Source organism: Hylobates moloch, unplaced genomic scaffold (genome assembly GCF_009828535.3).
Source record: "Hylobates moloch isolate HMO894 unplaced genomic scaffold, HMol_V3 SCAFFOLD_5, whole genome shotgun sequence".
In the NCBI taxonomy this organism is placed as follows: domain Eukaryota; kingdom Metazoa; phylum Chordata; class Mammalia; order Primates; family Hylobatidae; genus Hylobates; species Hylobates moloch.
Window position 1 is genome coordinate 50,652,413 of NW_026652280.1, and position 7,533 is coordinate 50,659,945.

The window sequence follows — 7,533 nt, forward strand, 5'->3', positions numbered from 1 at the left end:
TCGAAAATCAAATTGTCTCATACAGTCACATGAACCATGCTGGTTAGGTCCCTAAAAGAATCACCCTCTTTATTTAATTTTAAATTTATATGATGGAAGAAATACAAGGAAAAAGAGAATAACAGGGGCAGAAGAGAGATGACAGAACTGTAAAGGGATATAGGGAAGGAGATAAGGAGCAAGGGAAGGGCTGGGCGTGGTGGCTCACACCTGTAATCCCAGCACTTTGGGAGGCCGAGGCGGGAGGATCACCTGAGGTCAGGAGTTCGAGAACCGCATGGTCAACATGGCAAAACCCCATCTCTACTAAAATACAAAAATTAGCTGTGCGTGGTGGTGAGCCTATAGTCCCAGCTACGCAGGAGGCTGAGGGGGAAGATTCCCTTGAGCCCAGTAGGCAGAGGTTGCCGTGAGCCAACATTGCACCACTGCACTCCAGCCTGGGTGACACAGCGAAACTCTCATTAAAAAGAAAAAGAAGAAGAAAAAAGTGAAAAAGGAAGGATAATCAGAATAGATAAGTTAATATAATTCAAATGAAAAATTATAAATTATATACTGAAATCTTCCTGAGCATAGCTGAAGTAAAATGAATATTTACTTGCATAATCACCACAGTGCAGCGTTTTAGTGCAATGATCAGCATAGCAAAAGATGCTTTCAAAACAGTAGTTCTTGAGTACAATTACTCCTCCAATATCATTTCTCTTTAACTGAGGAAAAACCCCTGATGATTACATATGTAATATAAGATTACATATGTCATATAAGATTAATTTTTTCACCTGTAACTCACTTCCTGATGAAAATGTATAAGCAGAATTACCACCCAGTCACCTAAATAGCCACTATTGACATTTAATACATTAAAAATAACAATAAAACTGGTAAAAATGCTGTCCAATTCCATCGCCATTGCCCCATGCAAAAGATCAGACCCACCACATTAAGCTTCTGTTTCTTTATTAAATTCTCAGGCTTCTTGCAAAACCATTTTCCTCTCCTCTTCCTTATCCTCCTTCATTATTAACCTCTTCAGATGACTTTGTGTAACCCTTAACAGGATATGTCAAAATGGAAGCACTGAAGTGCAACTGTGCAGTGTTTCTAAGGGGACTCATCTGACACAACTAATCAAGAGTCGTTGGTCCACAGGCTGAGGAAAATTTTAAACCAGTCATTGAGCAGAAAAGAAACACTGTGCTAAAAAGCTGTTTTAAATTATAGTGCATGGTTGGCGGTTGATAAGAATGGGCTGACTTTCTTTTTCCTAAATAAAAGCTTTTTTTGTGAGGTTGCAAGCTTTTTTTTTGTAACTATTATTGATGTATATGAAATGCCTTCCTATACTGTAAAATTTTCTTTAGTAAACAAATCAACTGACCTAACACAGCTGTATTAGTCTGGCTCTATGATTAGGCAATCTGAAAAACATAAGCAGTAACCAAAACTACTGTGACCTGATAAAGTAGAGTTCATCAAAACAACTTATCTGGGAAAGCACAACACCTGTATCTGGGAGTTCATTTTCTCATATGTGTGCCAAGAAGAATGGAATATAAACACAGAAGCAAAAATCATAGAGCAAATAGAGGATCTAATCTTTGTATAACTCTAGAATCTTCTCTACTTGCTAGGCTTTGTAGACATGCCCTGGAAACTAATTACATTGAGTCATTTACAAATGTAATTGATGATCATGGGGATAGTGCACTTCTCCGGTACTGATAAACGTTTGTTCTGCTATTAAGAATCATTATCACATTTTGTAATAATAATAATGATTGCCAAATTTTCAATGACATCAAATCATAAGTGGGAAAATTCAGATATTCAGGAGATTTTTGTTGTTTGTTTGTTTAATACTTGTGACATTTGCTTGTTATTTTGGCTTTCAATTTACAAGGTCAACCCTCCTTGGGAACCTTGCTAATTCCTCCTGAGATGAATGCTTGCAATATGCAGATTTTCCAGTAGAAAGAAAGAATGACTGCTGATTTTGTCAGCTGGGATCATCCTGCTAGATTTCCTTCAAATGAGAAAATTGAGAGAAGTAATACTAGGCACACTAGTCCTGTTTTGGAATTCTAAGTCAGAACGTATTTTTATTTTTATTTTATTTTATTTATTTTTTATTTTATTTTTGAGATGGAATCTCACTCTGTTACGCAGGCTGGTCTTCAGTGGGGTGATGTCCGCTCACTGCAATCTCTGCCTCCCAGGTTTAAACGATTCTCCTTCCTCAGCCTCCCAAGTAGTTGGGACTACAGGCATGCACCAAAATGCCTGGCTAATTTTTGTATTTTAGTAGAGACAGGATTTTGTCCTGTTGGCCAGGCTGGTCTCGAACTCCTGACCTCAGGTAATCTGTCCCCCCTCGGCCTCCCAAAGTGTTGAGATTACAGGCGTGAGCCACCGCACCCAGCCCAGAATGTACTTTTAAAATCAAGACTCATCTTAAAACTTTTCTAAACATGATTATTATAAACATATCACCCAAGGTATACAAATGTGGTCTTTAACATTTTTTTAATTGACACGTAGTACATATTTAAGGGGCACAATTTGATGTTTCCGCACATATATATAGTACAATGATCAAATCAGGATATTTATCATATCTATCATCTCATGCATTTATCATTTCTTTGTGTCAAAAACATTCAAAAGACTCTCTTCTAGCCATTTTGTAATATACAGTAACTTCCTGTTAACTATCCTCACCCTCTTGTGCAATAAAGTACCCAAACTTTTTACTCCTAATTGTAATTTTGTACCCACTGACCAACTTTTCTCCACCCTCCCATTTTCCTTCCCCTCCCCAATCTCTGGTAATCACTGTTCTATTCTTTGCTTCTGTATCACCTCTTCTTTTGTTTGTTTTTAGATTCCACATATGAGTGAGATCATGCAGTATTTGTCTTTCTGAGTCTAGCTTATTTCACTTAACAGTAATGTCTTCCAAGTTCATCCATGTTCTCACAAATGATAGAACCTCTTTTATGGGTGAATAGTATTCCATCATGTATATATACCGCATTTTCTTTACCCATTCATCCATTGTTCGACACTCGGGTTGATTCTGTATCTTGGCTATTATAAACAGTACTTCAATAAACAGGGAAGTGTAGTTATCTCTTTAACATACTCATTTCATTTCCTTTGGATACACACATGGTAGTGGGATTGCTACATCATAAGGTAGTTCTGTTTCCCATACTGTTTTCCATCATGGCTGAACTAATTTACAATCCCACCTATAGTGTGTAAGTGTTCCACATCCTCACCAATGCTTGTTTTCTTTTTTCTCCTTTTTTTTTTTTTTTTTTTTGATAAAGCCATTCCAATTGACTGAGGGGATATCTCATTGTGGTTTTGGCTTACATTTTCCTGATGATCAGTAATATTGGTCATTTTTTCATGTACCTGCTGGCCATTTCTATGTCTTCTTTTGAGAAATGTCTATTAAAGTCTTTTGCCAATATTAAAATCAGGTGGTTTTTTTTGCTGTTAATTTCCTTATATATTCTGGATATTATCCCTTTATCAGATGTATAGTTTACAAATATTCCCTTCTATTCTGTAGGTTGTTTCTTTAGTCTGTTAATTCTTTCCTCTGCTGTGCAGAAGCTTTTTAGCTTGATGTAATTAATTTGTTTATTTTTGGTATATTGTTGTCTGTGCTTTTGAGAACTAATTTTTAAAATCTCTGACCAACCCAATATTGTAAAGCATTTCTCCTAGGTTTTCTTCTAATAGTTTTGCAGTTTGGATTTTACATTTAAGTCTTTTGCAGTTTGGATTTTACATTTAAGTCTCTAATTCATTTTGAGTTGATTTTTGTATATGGTGAGAAATACGGATCTAGCCTCATTCTTCTGCATGTGAATATTCATCTTTCCCATCACCACTTATTGATGAGACTGTCCTTTCTCCAATGTGTGTTCTTGAAACCTGTGTTGAAAATCAGTTGGCTGTAGGTGCATGAATTTATTTCTGAACTCTCTCTTCTGTTTCATTGGTCTATGTCTGTTTTTATGCCAGTACTATGATCATACTCTTCAAGTTACTAAAGCTTTGGAGTATATTTTGAAGCCATGTGGTGAGATGTTTCTAGTTTTGTTCTTTTTGCTCAGATTTGATTTGGTTATTCAGTCTTTTCTTGTTCCATATGAATTTTAGGATTTTTTTTCTATTTCTGTGAATAGTTATTGGTATTTTGACAGAAATTACATTAAATCTATAGATTACTTTCAGTAGTATGGCCATTTAAACAATATTAATTATCTAATCCATGAACATGAGATATCTTTCCATTCATTTACATCTTCTTCAAGTTTTTAGACAATGTTTTATAGTTTCCAATGTAGCGATCTTTTGCTTTCTTGGTTAAATTTATTCCCAGGTATCAGGTTTTTTTAGCTATTATGAATAAAACTGCTTTCTTGATTTCATTTTCAAATAATTCACTGTTAGTGTATGCAAACACTGCTAATTTTTGTATTTTGGGTTTGTATTCTGCAACGTTTTTGAATTTATTAATTTGAACAGTTTTTGTTGGAACTTTAGGGTATTCTATATATAAAATCATGTTATCTACAAACAGGGACAATTTGACTTCCTCCTTTCAAATTTAAATGCCTTTTATATTTTTTCTTGCCTAATTGCTCTGGCTATCACTTGCAGTATTGTGTTGAGTAGGAGTAGGAAAGGTGGGCATCCTTTTCTCATTCTAGTTTTTACAGGAAAAGCTTTCAGCTTTCCTCACTCAGTATGACATTAGCTGTAGGTTCGTTATATATCACTTTTTTTTGTATTGATATGTACTTTATATACCTAACTTATTGAGAGCTTATATCACGAATGGATGTTGAATTTTGTTAAATGATTTTCTGTGTCTATTGAAATGTTCATATGGTTTTTGTCTTTCTGTGATGTATCACATTTATTGATTTGTATATGTTAAGCCATCCTTGTATTCCTGAGAGGAATAACACTTTATCATAGGGAATCATCTTTTTAATGTGCTGTTGAATTCAGTTTGTTAATATATTGTTTAGAATTTTTCATCTATATTCATCAGGGATATTGGCCTGTAATTTTATTTTTATTATTGTATCCTTGTCTGGTTTTGAAACCAAGGTAATGTTGATCTCATAAAATGAGTTGGAAGCACCCCCTCCTCTTTAGTTTTCTGTAATAATTTGACGAGTATCAATATTAGTTCTTTAATGTTTGATAGAATTCAGCAGTGAAGCCATCAGGTCCTGGGCTTCTTTGATGAAAGACATTTTATTACTAATTTAATTTTCTTATGATTATTGGTCTGTTCTGATGTTCTATTTATTCATTATTTAATATCGATAGGTTGTATGTATCCAGGCTTTATTTATTTCTTCTATTTTCTCAAATGTATTGGTGTACGGCTGTTCATAGTAGTCTCTTAATGATCCTTAGCATTTTTGTGGTATCAGTTGTTAGGTCTCCTTTTTCATCTATGATTTTATTTATTTGAGTCTTCTCTCTTTACAAATGTGATCTTTTTTACTCAAATAGTCTTACTGTCAGATAAGCACTGATTAAAACCATTAATTCAATAGCTTTAAGTACCTTTACAATTAGAATTAAAATTTGAAAAATATAAGCAATATACTCTTAAAAGCTAATACATACAATTCTAAATACATTTAATGAGTTTAAACATTTTTCTAACCATTATATTCTCTAAGTTATAAATAGAAAACTCCACTTGAAACCTAGAGAACATTTCCATCTGTCAAGGTCTGAAAGCAAAAAGAACCTTAGAAAGCAAAAACACATAAACTTTTAGGTAAACTTTGACACTTCAGTGATTTAGAATAGCCTTTGGACAAAAGGCCTGAACTGGTAGCTTTGGAATTTTTAAACTTAGGTGGCTTCATCTAGCCTTCAAATCCTTCTGATATTTTATCCAAAATAAGATACTGGTTAGTGTTCTGAACATTTAAAACCTCTTTGCTTATCTGGCACATTGTATCAGGAGAAATTGCTTACGAAATAATATAGAATTACATACACTAAATAATATAGAATTGCTTAGTATTGTATATAGTTGACTATTCCAGTTAAGTCTACCTCACTTAAAAGAAGAAAATGAAAACACATTCTGGACACATATCTGCAGACTTCATGAGTGTCCTTTGTTTCCAACCAGTATAGAAAAATGTATTTTTAATTTATTGCCTTAAATAATGTCTAAATAGCATTTATTCACATCCAGTGGTGCAAAACTGTCTTTTTTAACCTTAACATTTGAGTAAAATGTATTTAAACAGAGATTTTTGAAAATTTCAGAAAAATGGGAATTCCTTCACATCTTTGACAGGTTGCCAACTGAAATTAAAAGAGCAAGAAATAACAGTAGAAAAAGAGTAAGGTTGTGTATAAAAGTCTTTCTATATTTTGAAGTTATTTTAAATTGTTTTAAGTATTTTCATTAGGAAGCAGTTCTATTATTTTAATTTTTGCTTTGACTTTTCTTTGTGAGTAAGGAATGTGTAGCAAGATTGTGAGATTTCCTGTTCCTAGTTCAGACAATTAGACTCCTTAACCAACTATCAGCACACAATGTCCATATTATATTCAATTCTTGTAGTTAGGGAAGGGGACCTAGTGTACATATAAGTGCATGAGAGGAAGGCATTTTATCCCCTCAACAGGGAGAGAATATAGGTCTCTGACTGGAACAAATAGAGTCATGGTAGACCAAACACTGTTTCATAAGAACTATTTCATAGGGCTTAATCTTAATAGGAAAGTGTGGGGTGAGGAAAAAAAGGCAGTATGTTCCTATGACATATGCATCTTTGGAAGAAGTACACAATAACACAAGGCAGGAATATTTTCATGGAATATCCTTCTTCGATTCATTCATTAATTTATTCATTCTCCATTTACCAGGCATTATGCAAATGATACAAAAGAGAATAAAATATTGCCTTATCCTCAAAACCATTATCTAGTAATCTAAAAAACAAATTATATTGAGTTAAATGAACTATTAAAATTCAATATAATAACAATAAATTCTAAAACAGTAATCTTTTTATCCTCTGTCCTATAGCTTAAAACTTATCTCCACATGCTTCAGATTTAATATTTATTTAAAGAATTGTTAAGTGAGTCACTGAGTGACTTATGCACATGTCAAAATAAAATAGCAAAATCCATTGAAGATGGAGCTAAATTATCCAATTTATCCGACTCTTCATTCACCTCTAGTTAATCCAGACTATATGCCTATGAGACAGTAATACTAACATCTTATTTCTAATTAACAATCAAACCCCTTCTCAAAAACATTATAAAATATCCACAGGATAAAATAATTCAATGTGTTAGCTTACCGTCAGTTTCTAAAGGTGACATATTTAATGTAATATATTTTTAGCCATTCATTTAACTATATACATATTGTAACATTCATTAAATACAATGGTAGACACGAAGATAAATAAAACACCATTTCTTCAACCAGTAAGCTTACTTAGAAAA